General features: G+C 36.8%; 1 protein-coding gene across 1 annotated transcript in view; it reads right to left on the bottom strand.

The window, feature by feature from the left end:
- Positions 1–16,307, bottom strand: part of DLK1 (delta like non-canonical Notch ligand 1) — a 47,401-nt gene extending 31,094 nt beyond the window's left edge. Inside the window, exon 1 of the mRNA XM_015865617.3 lies at positions 16,243–16,307. The gene's annotated coding sequence lies outside the window, so the exon portion shown is untranslated. The remainder of the gene's footprint in view (positions 1–16,242) is intronic.
- Positions 16,308–16,678: the final 371 nt, after the last annotated feature.

Below are 16,678 nucleotides of genomic sequence, written 5' to 3'. Positions count from 1 at the left end.
TGTCCAGTTGGGCTTGCATTCCTACATCTTAGAGATCAGAAAGCCTATTTTGCCCTTATTCAAAGGATAATGTGAACAGCCTGAAAAGAAGTAGAAAAGTGTTTGCCGTAGTAAAATATGGTTTGATTTCTGCTGGATGAGGTATCTTAGTGATAATACTTGTAACCTCTGCCAAGAATAATAATGACCTGAGTCTTGACTGGGCAGTTCCTGGTGATCCTTTCCTGGCAAGACTCTGGAAAGACAAAAAGCTTCGCCTGGAGCTATAATCTATCAGCATTCTACAGAAGTATTCAGAGAAAAAAGATCCACACCCAGCTGAAAAGTTTCAGCAGAGCTATTGCCCTACAAAATTCAGTAAAGGAATAGCATTTTAAAATGGATTCTTATATCTAGGGTACAGAAGATTTAGCTCTCAGGGAATGTCTATTTATAGGTAATAAATTAATAAGCACATTTTCGTAAGTCTGTTACACTAGCTCACTTTTTTTCCAGCTACAGTTTGTACCAATTACATCTAAGTCCATTTACCAATATGAATCATGTCCCTACCTGCTTAATTTGCGTACAATGATCAGATGAGTAAAGCTGCATTTTGTTGTCTGTCTTCACTGACTCCTGTCTACAAAAAGCTCAGATAAACTTTGAATGCTGAAATTATTTTTTGCAGTATAGAAGCCTGCCTTTTGCAATTCATTAGCCTTTACTATATAGATTTGGGTATAAATTTAATGAAATATATAATTTTGCATATAGGAAGAACTGTCCAGAAACAACAATGTTTTTTCTCAAATACTGATATGGTTGACCAACAGTGTCTAAAGACAGCATTTCAGCCACAGTTTTCCCTGAGCACAGAAGTGTGAGGCACCAAAATAGTTATAAACTTGCCTAAAGCAATCACAACGAGGCAGGTTTTATTCATTTTTCTCCCATGCTTACTTCAGTATACACTCTGTGTTCAGGATAGAGATTGTTTTCTAAGTTTGATCTTAGTTTTACCATTATGAGATACTAGAAGCAAAGGAGATTATACCTTAAAATGCAGAAATAGTAAAGCAACTGATTTTATCTAAAAGTGAAAAAAATCTTACATTCTCTACAGCAAGGGAAGAACAAAAAATATTTAAATGAACAGTGTCTTTTAAAAGAATTTGAGCGTTTTACCTCGATCTTCATCTAGTCCAAACTTTTGGTTATATGAGGATGGATTTTACACATATCCTAGATTAAAACTTTACAGCAGAGAAAATACTTGAGAATTTCCTTTATTCCTTTTTTAATTTTTTTTTTTTTTTAAGGAAATCATTTTAATTTCAATAAGAAAACTGTATATCTTACAAAAGTTTGTTTTGTTTCCTATATACTCTTTAAGATTGAATATTACTGAAGAAAAGCCCATAAGTTATATGCTGTTGAGGGAAACTTAAAAAGGCTGGGAAAAATTATCTAATGTTATACATGGGAATAGTTTCAACCCATTACATCTGCAGAAAATTTAGCTCTCTGCGTGTCTCAAAAAAACAAACAAAAAAAACCCAACAAAACAACAACAACAACAAAAAAAAAACAAAACCCCAAAACAACAAGAACAAAAAACATTAAAAAAGAAGCCTGACTAACATTTAAGCCACTGTCTTTGTCATCTGCAATAAGTACCACATTGTAAGTCTTGTAATTGCCATTTTTTTTTTTCTCATCTACTTTTTTGGACAAAACTATACTCCCCAGACAAGACAGAAATGGGGATAATTGACTTTAAATGCAAATTATAAAAAGAAGAGGAAGAGAAAATTAATTTCTACAGGAGCTTAGGAGACTTTATGAAGCAAGAACAGGAAAAAGTTTACGGAACACAACAAAAGATGTATTATGCCAAATTACTTTTAATTTCTATGATCATGAAGTATAGTCCCAAAGATGCATTATCCTACTGAAGTTAATGAGGGTCTGCTCAGAATAGATCTAGATCTCTTATAAGTATGTATACATACTTATAACGTTGTTCTGAAGAAAGGAATAATGCAAACACAAACCTATTGTGATAGAAGTCAGTCCAAAGAGAGGAAATTTATTGTCTATCTTGATTATCATGATACTACCAATCATTATCTAGAACAGAACCAATTACACTCCTTGCATTTTGCTAGATGAATAACACATTTGAGCCTTTGCAAGATAAATTACTGTTCTGGCAAATGGGACTGTTGTTCCATTCTTCTCTTCTGGTATTTACCTTGATGGGCATTTAAGTACAGTTGATAGCATTCACAGAATTTATTTCATAAAGAAGTGTGCAAGAATGATCTTAAAGTAACTGTTATCAATACCATAATCTTTGCTCATCAGGCACTCACTACTGGCCATTTGACAACTTCAAAAGTTCTCTGAATTTTTTCTGAATGCTTTAACTTGGTTGAGGAAGCAGCTTATTAAAACTCATTCATGTGGGTCAGATCTAAATACAGAACCCTCAAGAGATACTGCAAAGCAAATAATAGTGATTCCATTTTACTTGGCACAGCAAAGGACTGCCCTGTAGACTATAGCAAGGGGGATTTTTCCTCTCTGAACTTTTGGCTGGATCAACATTACAAGCACTAAAAAACATTAAGATCAATTTTAACTTTCTATTTTCTGTCTGCTCAAGGTCTTCCCCATGACTACTGACTGACACTATCAGCAGCCTAAGAAAATGCATTTAAAATCTAGCCACTCAGCAAAGCTGGAAAGCTTCTGGGCATTGGAACAGATGCCAGCTAACAAAAAACACCATGGAGTCTGTGTCTGAAAAACACAAACATTTGGTGCCTCACCCTGAAAAGAGTTATTCAGCTGTAACAAATCACTGATATTCAGCTCTTTTGTAGTGCCAGTTAGCACTAGACAGAAGTGCCAAGCCAAAGTAGGTTTCCACTCCAAACCTTTGAGAGTCTGAAGTCTACCATCCATCAGGGGAGGGAACAAAGCATGGTAAGACTGGGAGCTAGCCCAACGCTGGAGGAGACAGCAAGCAACAGCCAGCCTGCCCTGTGACAGCACTGGGCTCATGAGGACAGTAGCTTTCATCTGGCTGCTCTGACTAAAACACGGAATCATTCCTCTGTATCAGGCAGCGGTTCATCAGTCATCTCAATTTCAATCATAATTTGTCATTGTTTCTCAGCCAGGCATAATGAAGTTGATTCCCACTTTCAAAATCAATTTAGCCTCATTGGGAAAACAAATGACTGAAGGCTTTTCTAACTTTGTCATAAATCCAGTGACTTCAAATAAAACTGTACTCAGCAAACCATGCTCTTCTTACTGAATCTTATCCTTGTAGAAGAAGGAGTAGCTGGAAGATAAGCAGCAGTAGGAGAAAAGAAGCAACTTCAGCAAACTTTTAATTTCAGCGGTTCCTACCCTGCCCTCGGTAACCTCCATTAGGCTTTGGATTAAGTGCGCTTTCCCACTCTCAGCTCAGAGAAGAAGGGAGAAACAAAGATCAAAAAAGTGAGGAAAAGAATCAGACTGCATTCCCTCCCCATATTTTTTCATATTTTCTGGAAAACAATATATCTTCACTCTAAGTTGGAGCAGAAAGTCAAGTATTCCACTGTGAAAACACACAAACTATCCATTTGTTGCCATTGCATAAAAAAGGATTAACAAGGCACTTTGAATCCACCTGCTAGAGAAAATACTCTGGATTACAGTGTTAACACTCATTTTTCCCAATTATGGCTAAATGAATTTGCTATTATTTTTATGGCAGTACACACAGATGCTGTCTGCATTTTGCTCCTGTAAGACAAGTTTGCATATCTTTCTGGTTTTTGGACATCTGTATCATTTGTATACTTTAAGACTTTCTCTCTTTCTGAATTTTCTTACTTCCCCCTTTCCTGTTTCTGTTATTACCATTATTTTACCCAAATTATAATTAATAAAAAAAAATTCAGGTGAAGGTGCTAGTTTATGTGCTGGAGGGATCAGCCCCACTTTAACACAGAGAGCAATGTGTTGTGCTGCAGAGATCTGGTTTGACCTGATGTATAGCTTTTGCATTTCTCCAAGTGCTCATGTAGCACAGCAGTTTTAATATATTTTAATTTTCTCTTCAAAAATCAGCTCATTGCTCATGTTCATCTTTTTGCCAAAATTTTGCCATTTCCACTAATGGCAAAGGATTTAGAATTTAATAAGTTGTATGATGCAGGCCACTGAAGAAAACAAATGTAAACATTACCATTTTAAAAAATCAGTAACAAAAATTAAGTCAGAATGCAACGATGCACAAAATGACAGGATTCTCACTGTGGACCAGAGCTCCTGAGCATTCATTTGAAGAAAGTAATAAGTTTAAACATCTGAATCTTTTCAGTATTGTCCTCACAGCTATGTGTTATAAATTCTTCACATCTATTTTGTTTGCCAATAAATAAATAAATAAAATCCATAAATTTTCATTTTTCAGTAGTTTGCCAATGGAGTAAATATAATAGAACCTTTATATAACTGCAGTGAATTGTTACACAAGCTGAGAGGATTGTAAGAGCAAAGAGAATGATTAATTTCATAGGCAAAATTTTCTAACAGAAGGAAAAGACATGCGGTGAGGATTCATGTGCTGAAGAAGTGAACTGGAGCATCTCCACATCTGTTATTGGCACTGTAAAACCCCAAACCTACAGCAGTATTTTACACTGCAGACTGGGCTTTTGTTGTGTAACCAATCTGGACTGCGTGTGCTTGGGAGGGAGAAAGACCCATACCAAAAAATGGATGGCCATGACTTGCTTCTTCAGAGAGATGAAAATAATCTTTGTTATTTTGGCTTTGTTGCTGTTGTTTGAGTATTATGTGCATATACATAAGCACAAAAATTTGGAAAAGGGTCCTTGTTTAAAGGAAATGGCCCTCTTGGTTCACTTCAATTCCTCTGCTCTAGGTGTTGGAGTATGCAAGGATATTCTTACTGAATGAAATCAAATTAGAAGATAACTCTAGCTGCGTATATAGTACACCTCTGCCATGCAACTGGTGGGAGTTCAGGTTGCTGAAGTGGAATAGAGCTGACATAAAGTAAAACTCCCAGGTGAGTAAAGATGTAGAAATTCGGTCCCCCAGAGATATTTCTAAAGATCTGCTTTATCACTCAGCACCACTGGTGAACATCTTGGATCTTTTTCTGAGATAACTTTCAGCTTTTAAAAAAATATCAACCTCTTTCCATGTGTCCTGGTCTCCATAGCACTCCAACACTACATAGCTGATGATAACACAAGGAAAGAGGAAACCTGATCCAGTAAATGTGTATGTTTGATGGCCCTGCTAGGCAGGGGGGTTGTAACTACATCATCCTTGAGGTCCCTTCCAACCCGGGTCATTCTGTGATTCTGTGTGAAATGAGGACTGACCATGGTGTTAAGTGTTTCAGCCTCTTCCCTACAAATCTGTGCCTTTGTGGGCAAGATTCCAGTTCTATGAAGTTCAACTACAAAATATGGGCTCAGTTTTACTGTCAAACAATTTTGTCAGTCTGTAAATGAATGATACCACAAAGCAGTATCATGCAAGAGGGGAAAAAAAAAAAAAAAAAAAGCTAAAAACCATCCGAACAAAACAGCAATAAATCAGAACAAATGAATAACAACAACAAGAAAATGGCATCACAGAAACAAGGGTTAATTTGGGAATAGTCAGTAACTAGAAGAACTGAAAGATGAATGCTGACATGAAAATGTACAAGAATATAGGAATTCTAGGAAAAAGGAAAAAAAGGAAAAGAAATATTAGGAAAAAGGAAAAAAAGGAAAAAGATTTTTGAAAGCAGGATGCTGGCAAAAACTAGGATCGGCCTCTTCCAAAGAGCAAAATCCCAAGATTTTTGGCTCCCTAAAATTTACCTGTTTACATGAGACTCATTGTGTGCCAGTGGTTTCAAGGCAGGCTGAGAATGTTAACATCTGGCCTAGAAGTATGTTATTCCCAGCAATTTATTCTATTTGCAAAGCAGTAAATATTTGTTGTACACTTACAAGTTGTATTTAATCCCATTTTCAAGATATTAAGGTAAAATAACTCAGAGAACTGAGGGTTACATTCCCTGTGAATTGAAACTGCTTTTAGGCCACCTCTAATCCAGAGTTTCTTTTCTTGACAGTTTGCCCCAGGGAGCCAATTAAACTATTGAGAATGAGAGCTAGGTTCAAATTCTGCCTTATGCACCACTTACAGTCTTGTTAGCCAAGCTCTAGCTACTGTATATTTTGTAATTTTTTTGCAAGCTGAAGCGTGAGCTGGAAAAAATTCACCAGGGCCCCTATTCTCACGCTGAGTTTGCAAAATGAAAATAAAAATGCTTTTTCCTTGTAAAGTGCACACATTTGGTTTGCAGTTGTCACATAACTATGATTATGGAAGTGTTTAAATACATCTTTTGCACTTATTTTTCTCTCTCCCCATATTTCTTTCAGAGACTGAGCTGAGTTTGTAGATATCAGAGCAGTCTTTCCACCAGTATCAGATGCTGCTAGACTATGAAGTTCAGCAAGACAGAAGTTCAACAAATTTAAACTCCCTCCTTCTACCCAGACATTTCATTTGTACCTTTACAAAACACTTTTCTCCCAGAGCTTTTACAGAGAATTTCATAAACTACCTTCTCATCACCAGATACTGCTGCAAACTCAGAGATAACAAAACTCCTTTCATTTGAAAAGGGAGAGAGGCTCAAGACTACTCCATCACTCAGTGGGAGCACCACAGGGAGGTCGCTATTCATGGAAATTCATTGTTGCATGGAGGGAGGCCAGCTGTCTCAGTAGGACAATTCTGTCCCACTCCAAAATCAAACAGGACTGGGGACAACAGTCCAAGAGGAGCTATCTGCAGATTGTTTTGGAAGGGGAATGTACAGTAAGGATCCACAAGATTCATCCTGCTGGCCTGAAACACATGTGAAATCCATCAGGAAGTCAATGAAGCATAAATATCATATGACCAGTGTTCATCTATCGTTATCTTTTAATGGCAGACAACAAAGCAAGCAGCACAGATGGCTGCATTATAGTCCCATTCAGTACAGACATAAAACTGCTTCCTGACATTTTTTGAGTGCTACAGAAAAAGTCATTTACATTTCCCACTCTCACTTACAGGGCTCACTTATGACAATATAGTCACTTACATAGTTTTTAAATGAACTATGAGCACTGACTGCAAGGTCTTCAACACCAGTACTAAAATTGTTCTCTTCTTGAAGTAAAGGGTTTGCATTTCAATGTCATTAACCAGAGTAAAACAAGCAACAGAACTGAGTCCATACACTTTTTCCTAGAGAGCAAGCTCTTTCCACTATCACCAGGAGCTAGTTGAAAGTTTCTAAAATCAGCTATCATCCTGACCTTTAACGCACTCCAGGTTGCATCAGTGAAGAGATGAAGGTTAATTTTAACAGGTATGTATTACCATGAGGCATAGGAACAAGAGATTTTCGCTGGATATTTTGCAAGAGTTTGATCTTTCTGCTTTACTAACTTGTGGAAACTACAGCATCCCACATTGCTGTATTCTGACTTAATCTTATCAGATACGAAGTCCCACACAACCCCATAGAAGGAGAAAGCTGGATAAGAAGCTTATGTGATTAATAAGTAACTAAAGGCAGGAAATATAATTAGTGTCAAACACCGTGATTTCAATTCATAGCCTCCAGAACCTGTCAAATTTGATGATTAGGTATAAAAATAGTTGGTGAATGCAATAGCTTCCCTGTAACAGATTTCAGTAGAATGCATGGATAAGATACCATGGTGCTCTGTATAGAAAAGGAGGAAAGAGACCAAGGTGCTCATGAAATGAATTTAGAAGAGGCACTACAGCTGTCACAGAAAATTAATTCCAAAAGAGAAGTCATCATCAAAGGGAAGTAATCATCAAATGCCTGGTCCAAGTGGTCTCCGTCCTTTCCTTAATTAAATCATGGAAACTGAAGATACTCTGCATCAAATGCAAAATATTTCGAGCTGTCCTTTCTTCCTCAACATGCTACCATGGTGCACAACTGTTATATTCTTGACCAAATGTTAGGGAAAGTAACAAGTTAGCAGATTACCGACCATGCAGCCATATTAGAGCAAAATCGACTGCCTGCCACTTGCCAGGCTATTCTGAGACCACGCAACAAATTCTCTGGCATCCTTGCTATGCTGCCACTTTTCAGTCATGAATATAGTTCATAGCAATGAAGCATGTTACTAGTAGATCTCTCTTCAGACTCTGCTGCTCCAAATCACCTACCACTTTTGGCTACTACTGATTCTTCATTGTTTGTGCCAATATTCAGTATCTGAACATTGGATTTTTATTTTATTTTTCCAAGAGGAACATCAATAGCAAATTCTGCAGCCATTCACTATGATCACCGTAAACTGCAGAATCCTTTACCTTTGCTACCCCATTTTGTTGTCACATCAAATTTCTAGCCCTGCCCTCTTTTACACCCACTTCTGCTATGTACGTTTGTAAGAACTCCTAAAGAAGTTTACTTTTATTTTGTAATACCAAAAGCAATTACAGCATACCTGCTACATTGTAGAGGGAGATTCTTTACAGCAAGAAACAATTAAAGAACCTTTTTTTTCCCCCCCAATAAATTAAATTAGCCCTAAATTATGTATATGAGTAACTGACTTCTTTCGCATTACTATCATGGTCTTTCTAGAAACAAATAAGACAGGAGAAAGATATAACTAGGTAAGTGTAAATCATGCATAGAGAGGATTTTTCTTGCAATAACCAAAGAAAAGCATGGTTTCATGTCCTGCAGTAGTAAAAAAAAAAATTTACATTAAGCCAAAGCAGATTTTTAGATGAAAGGAGATCCTCAAAAGAAGAAAAGAGGGATTTGAGTCAGCTGCTTCAGACAGTATTAACCACCAGAAAATAAAAGACCTGTTATTTTTGAGATGCAAGATAAAAAGCAGTGCATCACCTCAGTAGCATTTAAATTGAAATTCTCTAACTTTCCAGAACTTTCCTTTTGGGTAAAAGTAGTAGAAGGAAAACAAGGATATGTTGGAGCAATTATTCAGTTTCCATTTCCAACTTTTATCCATTAATAAAAACAGAGACCTGAAGCTTCCCTTCCTCTCCCTGCTGTTCCTCTGTAAGTGAAAACCCTTTTTTGACCAGATACCATAACATGTAATTTGGACTGCAAATTTGTTTACCTATTCTTACATCTGTCTTCATACTAATACAGATATTAGACATAGCTAAAAATAATTTTATTACCAGTTAATAATATTAGATTTAAAAATGTGTTATTTAATAAAGAACATGGAAAATTCACCAGAAATTCTTTTTTTTAATTAAAAAATAGTGATTAAAGTCAGATTTGAGAAACAAAGCCAACCATTTCTACAAGTAAATTTGCATTGCAAAGTTTTCTGAAAAGTAATTTTAGCTGAAAACTGGTGAAGAAAATGCAGGGATTGTGTTGTAAGTAACAGTGATAAATCTTCATGCACTCAGTTATTTTTTCCCCACCAGAATTAAACAAGGGATTGATTTGCCTGAAGAAAGTGCATTTTAAAAATGCTACACACATATATTCCTCTGGATCTTAAGAAGAGCCTTATGTTTACATACAGCTCTTGGTGAGGTGAAGATGATGCAAAGTACTAGAAACTTACACCTGAAAATTCCAAAATGGATCATTCTAACTACGCAAAATACAAATAAAATATTAGTGCTGGTGCCTCATCCACACAGAGGAGCACAGTGCCAGATCATTAGCATTTCATTTAGTGAAAGTGCAGTCTGAATCTGCAGACCCTCTGGAGAAATCCATCTGTTCTCATTAATCAGGGCATCTGTTTTGGCAACTATGCGTTAACAGGAATTCTGTAGTCTTGATCAAAAATCCAAAGCCATTCCTTTGTGAATGTGATACAAGGTAACCTGCCTTGTCTTCAGAAGAATTTTTAATGCCTCTCTCTTCTTTCTTGCCCCTGTGCTCTGTCAAACGCACACCTGAAGGTACTTCACCTTACTCACAGTGAAAGTATACTGAATGGTGATGAGAAGATATAAGTTTAAGCATCTCTCATCAGACGCATTAGCCTTGAATAACTGAGCTGTGCCTTCGTCTGTAAGAAGGCTTACATTCTTGATGGTATGGGGCTGAAATGTCATCTCTGCAGCTAAGTTCTGAGGGGAAGAATTCACAGAATTTTCTAAAGCTCTCAGTTCTTAAAGAGCAGTGGCTATAAAGGTGCAGTGTATTAATTTCTTCTGTATTTTGCTGACATGAACACAGTCTTACACACTAATATAGCAACATCTGGAAACAAATGTGCACGCAAGAGAGGTGGGGGTAGAATTTTATATTTAAATGTCTATAAGATTAACTGTATATTATATGAAAGCAACAACCTATTAGACAGATCTAATATATATACATCATAATACAAATTAAAAAAATTCTACCCACTGTCTTCAGGTTCTACAATGGAAATAGGCCTTTTTTTTTTTCCTGTTAATAACTCGAATTTTAATTTTATTGATTTAAAAACTGCAATTATCGTAGGTATGCCGACCTAAGAGCAATCATATTCCCTTCCCATCAATGAAACCAAGAGGGAAAAATCTGTAAAACATTCTCTCTGCTTTCATAATAAATCTAAATTACCCAAGGAGCAAAATGATCTTATGCACTGCAACCTCCACATCCAGTTATGATTTATTACACCAGTGAGAAGAGGACTCTTATTAGTAACATCAACTTCACTAAATAATAAAGCATGGTTTAAAATGACCTGCATACATGCTTGGGAACTGGGTCTGATTCTGATGCTAAAACTAAAAGCTTTGGTAGCTGTGGGCAGTGTGTTCTGGCCACATATAAACTCTCTTGCCCTGCTCAGGATAGCACTTAAGTACAAGTATGTAAGATTCTCTGGGATTTAAGCAACTGGTTAGCAGCTTTGTTCCAGTGCATGATTTTTCATTATTAGTATTATTTTTTATTATAGAACATGTAAGAAAGATTATGGACACAAAGAAGCAATTAGATCCTTGAGATGAGAACTGAAGCTTACGTTCATTTTCATGCCCAATGGTAATCTGGAAGAAAATTTCAGCTATGTTTAGGTTAACATGGGTGCTATGGATAATATAATTTTATGGGAAAAGAGTCACATCAGTTACGCAGTTTTTCTATTTGAACAGGTAATACTCCACTGAATTTGTTCAAAATGCTATTGACTATAGTAGGTCCAGTTGTAATTTAATAAGGATTTAGATTAGCTTTCTCCTTGTACTGGGTGTATTTAACCTTTTATTGTCACGTGCCAAGAGAACTCTTCATTAAGATTTGGAAAGAGTAGAATTGGAAGTACAGTATTTCTTAAAATATATGCATTATACAGCTCTGCATTCTAGGAGACATTTAAGGACACATGCAATTACCCTTTGGAGACATTTAAGATTACATACAATGAACCCTTAACTAGATCTTGCATACAGTTTTCCTGAGGCTTCTGGATTCTGTATTGCTTACTTAGGTAACTAAATGCTTTGAAATACATTTTTAGAAAACACTTGCTCTTGAAAATCCATAAAAGTAGATGGGAAAACCAAGTGTCTTTTCAACATCTCTGATAATTATTTCACTTTCACCTCCAACAATACTCCCGCTCTAAAGAGAGAAAGGATTTTTGTTGTTTGTTCTTTTGCTCCAACATCCCTATTCCCCTCCACATACTTTTTCCTTCCAAGATGCAGCTTGATCATGCATTGAATCACAGTTCTAAACCACTTCACAGAAACATAAAGGTTGGAGAAGACCTCTAAGGTTATCTAACCCAGCCCTTCCCTCACCGTGCCTACTGACCATATCCCTCAGTGGCATATCTCCATGGTCCTTGAACACCTCCAGGACAGCCTGCACCAAAGCACTGCTGCTCTTTCAGTTTTTCCTAATATCCAACCTCAACCTCCCCTGGTGCAACTTAAGACTAATACTTCTTGTCCTGTTACTGTTGCTAGGGAGAAGAAGCCAACCCCCACATCACTACAACCTCCTTTCAGGTAGTTACAGAGAGCAATAAGGCCTCCCTGAGCCTCCTCTTCTTCAGGCTGAACCCAGTTCCCTCAGTTGCTCCCCATAAGATTGGTGCTCCAGATCCTTCACAGCTCTGTTGCCCTCCTCTGGATATGCTCCAGGGCCTCAGTAACTTTCTTGTAGTTAGAGACCCAACTGAACTCAGTACTGGAAGTACAGTCTCACCAATGCTGAGTACTTTCCTCTGATCTGAGAGCTGCATATTCAAACACAAACTATCATATTTGTGATCATGTGCAAACTCACAACCCAAAAGAAATATTTATGATAAAGATGTGAAAGGTAATCATATTCAAAAGAGACTAGAAAAAGCTTAAAATCAAAGAGCACTGAATAAAAGTGGCACATGTATGAATACTAAATTTCTGATTATGAAATTTAGTTTACTTGTTAGATTTAGTTTCCCTGAGTATAAGACAAGTTAACATAACAAAAAAATTGTTTTCAACATCAACAGTATCAACAGACCTTGTAGCATGCAGATTCCATGACTTTCAGCTGCAGTGTTTCAAAGTCACATGCATCCCTTTTTTCTCTTTCCATCTGGCATGCTTTAAACAAGTTTTAAGGTACAAACAAGAAGTACACCGGTATCAGTTTAGCCACTGCTCTGATAAAAATGGCAACTGAAAACAAAAGCCTAAAGGAAGAGGCAGTTTTTTGATATGGTTGTAAACATACACTAGACATAGCTGATAGAAAATTAGAGATAGACTTTCAGTGCCAGATCCCTCACTAAGCCTTAAATGATTCTTATCATTTTGTGCAGTCTTTGTTTACCAGATTTCATCTCTGTATGAATCATAACAATGTTTCTCTGGTTCAACCTAAATGTAACCAAAGCTAAGAGAACACTCCCTCATTTTCTTTCTCAGCATCTTTTTAGGACCTTGTGTTAGAGAAATACATCTCTGTTCTAGCTTTTTTAGTTAAACAGAAGGGACAGCCTGAACTATCTGCATAGTCTGCTTGCCATTCTTAAGGAGAATCAGACACTGTAAGTTTAAAGCTCATAAAAAAAGCCATCACAGACTTGTTACATCTCTTGTAGTCCATAATTTGAGCAGTGTTATGAGCTCTGAAACACTTGATTTGAGGTGATAACAACAATCTCACTTCCTCTCCTTTATGCAGGAGCCAAAATTTGACTCATATATCTGGCAGGTAGAACTTTTCTGTTTAAATAAAACTTAAACCAATTAGAAATGTTTTGACTAAGATTCCTCCCATCTGGTTGGCCAATGCTATTGTTTTGAGATTGAAACTCTTCATGATAAAGCATTTACTTTGGTGAAACTTTCATGGTGATACACAAACTGATCCTGAAGTCCACATGGACATAAAACATTGATTCTTAATCTACTGATATGTGACCAAATGGCTTTCTTGGGATGAAAGAATGACTCATTCTTTCTTAAAATTTATTTTAGTGGAATATCCACTAAATCTGGGAGACTAACCCTACAATCTGATAAATATGCCTCAACATGAGGCACAGAAGATACTTTAACTTTGCTCATTCGTACTTTAGAAAACACTTTGCCTACCTCCAGTGAATTGGAATATGCTAGGAACTCCTCTTTATTTTAAAAGGCAAAAGTACTTATAGCATTATTAGTGACTGTTTTTATATTTGATTCTGAAAAACAGAAACAAATGCAATAAAAATCTGAAAATGGAAGACCAAAGTGAGTGCAAGGGAACATCAAATATTAGAGTTAAAAGATCTGAAGTCTAAAAAAGTGCAAACATATACAATAAGGATAATGAGCTTCCAAAATATGCTTTCAGAGACCTTGGGAAGTGTTGGTAGGGTCTCTTGGGAAAAAAAAATATCAAAGGAAAAAAAAGGAAAACAGGAGATTTGGCAATCACTGACAAATACATATTTGTATTTGTTTGTATTTAGATACATACATATCTAAATTCAACAAGATGAAATCAAATAAACAGATAATTATTAAAGGAAACACCGCTCATTATAACATAGAGAATGTAATCTATGCATATGGTAAGGGAAAAAGGACCTAGGGTGAGGTCATTAGAATTCATGGCAATCTGTGCACAATTTAATACTGGATCCCCTGCTGAGAAGGAGGCAAGGTTGAGATGTAACAGCGTGACCATTTCAGATGACATCTAAGATGTCTGAGGCTACTTGCAGTTGGTAAGCACTAATCTGGAAGACTGAGTCGTCAGGCACAGTATGATTTACCAAAATAGATGACAACAGAAGAGAAGACGGTGGAAAGAAAAAAAGGGGGCTGAGCAGTTCAAAGATCTTGGACAATGAGAGAAAGATGAAAAACACTAAAAGACTGTCATACAGGTTGAGGTACTTGTTCATCATGTATTTGCTGCAGAATTTTTATGAAGAAAAATATGTTTCAGACATCAACTTTTCTGCAGGTATGATGAACAGGTTAGATGGAAATATATTCTGTACCTTTAGATTTATATATTTCTGCTCAAAAGCTGAGAGCAGCTCCTCTTCACCCTCACACTTCTATGTCTTTCCCTTTCAGATCCTCTGACTTCTCTGCTGAGGAAGAGGGTGTTTGACAGTGAGCAGAAGTGTTCTCATCTAAGGAGTTAACAAACAAGTCTGAATAGGAAGGAAAAGCTTCAAAGCCATTCCTCACAGCTATGTTTATCATCTTTTAAAACAATGATACTGTATTATTTTTAGCAAAGATGCTGGAAACACATGGTGAGCATTCATTATCCATGATAAGAGCAATAAGACGGTGAGAAATATTGTTCAAAGTCTTTGTTTTCTTTCATGATATGGGAAAAGCTCAAAGCTGGATTTGTTTGTACAGTATTTTGCAATTACAGCTGGCCAAACAGCTGCCTTCAGAATATAACTCAACCTCTCTGTCAAAAGTGATTAAAACTTCCAAATCAAAATACTAATCAAAGTTTGTTTTCTCTCAAAATCTCCGAGATCTCCTGTCTGGCAGGCTTTCTCGTGGCTAGCATGTCACCTAAGCAGTCAAATTGGTAAGACTCTGACAAAGCCACCACCAAAGGAGTCCAAGTTTCTTGGATTCCCAGTGGGGCAAAAGAGCACAAAATGCAGAAGAATCAGAGACTGAACTTCACAGATAAATGGATATCAATTTCCATATCCTGCTGAAATATTTTGTCATCCCTGTTATCTTTCAAGGAATGTTAAAGACTTCCAAGTTAATGGAAAGTTTCACACATGGGAATTGATTGTTTGCCCTTATATATGGACTTGAACAATAAACACAACTTGAACAAATCAGCATCAAGCTGAGTTTTGAGATCATCTCACATTTTCTAGGAAAATAATCTTCTAAATTAGAGTCTTTTAAGAAAGGCTTTGTGCATATAAAACTAAATTGAGTTCAAGGCAGTACATCATGATTTGATGTGACAAACAGGCAGATGAATATCATGGTCTTATTGACAGTCTAATTCTTCTCATTACTATTTTAAAGTTCATATCTACCTGGAATAAACTGCTTTGTGTTAAAAATAGTCTGCTATGAAGCACTACATACCTTTGAAAACTTGCATCACTTGTAGAAACATAGGTATATGAAGGACTATTAAATCATCCAATTTCTCTTTTTATGTATTTATGGCACAATGGTATCATCTCAGGCTAACAGAATGTACCATATGGCTTTGGTTATTTTTAATCAGGGAAGCCTCATTGTCAACCAGATTGTAAACCTTCATGAAATGCCCTTGGTCAAAATATAAGTCTGATGGGAATTCACTACAAGAAAGTACATGTTGCAGGGGTACCCAATCTATGCTGCAAACCTTGACAAAAGCTTCACATATGCTTCAAGTGCCTCTTGTACATTCTTCCTTGGATCTACCAGAGCCCTCTCATAATGCTTTGACTACTTCTTGCTGATGCACTCCAAAATAAACAACAGAATTTGTTTTGAGGAAAACTTAATCTTTTAGATTGTCCAGTTTCCCTTCTCTATCTTGTTTCCCTTCTCTATTCGCTACGCCTGTACCAGGAAATACAAGCATTCCTAGGAACGAATATCCATTTGTACAGTGACAATAATGTAAAGATGGTAATGGTACAAAAGAGGTGAAAATAAATATCCAAAAGGTTATTTACAGAAAAAACTCACCCGTATGGAAGCCTTCAGTCTGCTGGGAAATGCTGAGGCAATCTCCACTGAGGAACAACCTCCAAGAAATGCTGTCTTAGTGGTGGTCAGCCCTTAAATGAGGTCTAGAGTCAAGTCAAGCTCCACACCTTCCGGGAGCACAGCTAAATTACTCTCACCTGTGCTCCCACTGCTGACCCAACACTTGCCCCAGCTGATTAATCAGAGGTTCAGGCTGTGATTACCAATTTCCCATACACCATTAAACTTCTAGAACGTTTCTGGTGCCTCCTAGCAACTTCCAGGTAGCACTTTCTAAAGCAATCCTTGAGCACTGTTCAGGACTTAGTCTTCAGACATTTGCTAAAATCCATGCATTCCTCATTACACACCTGTGACCGAGATCCAAGTTGTAACATTCCTTGTAATGAGTCTCTTTTTCTACTTAGGCAGGATA

The sequence above is a fragment of the Coturnix japonica genome, chromosome 5 (genome assembly GCF_054131305.1).
Source record: "Coturnix japonica strain WE chromosome 5, WE-NBRP24, whole genome shotgun sequence".
In the NCBI taxonomy this organism is placed as follows: domain Eukaryota; kingdom Metazoa; phylum Chordata; class Aves; order Galliformes; family Phasianidae; genus Coturnix; species Coturnix japonica.
This window is presented reverse-complemented; position numbering and strand designations above follow the sequence as displayed.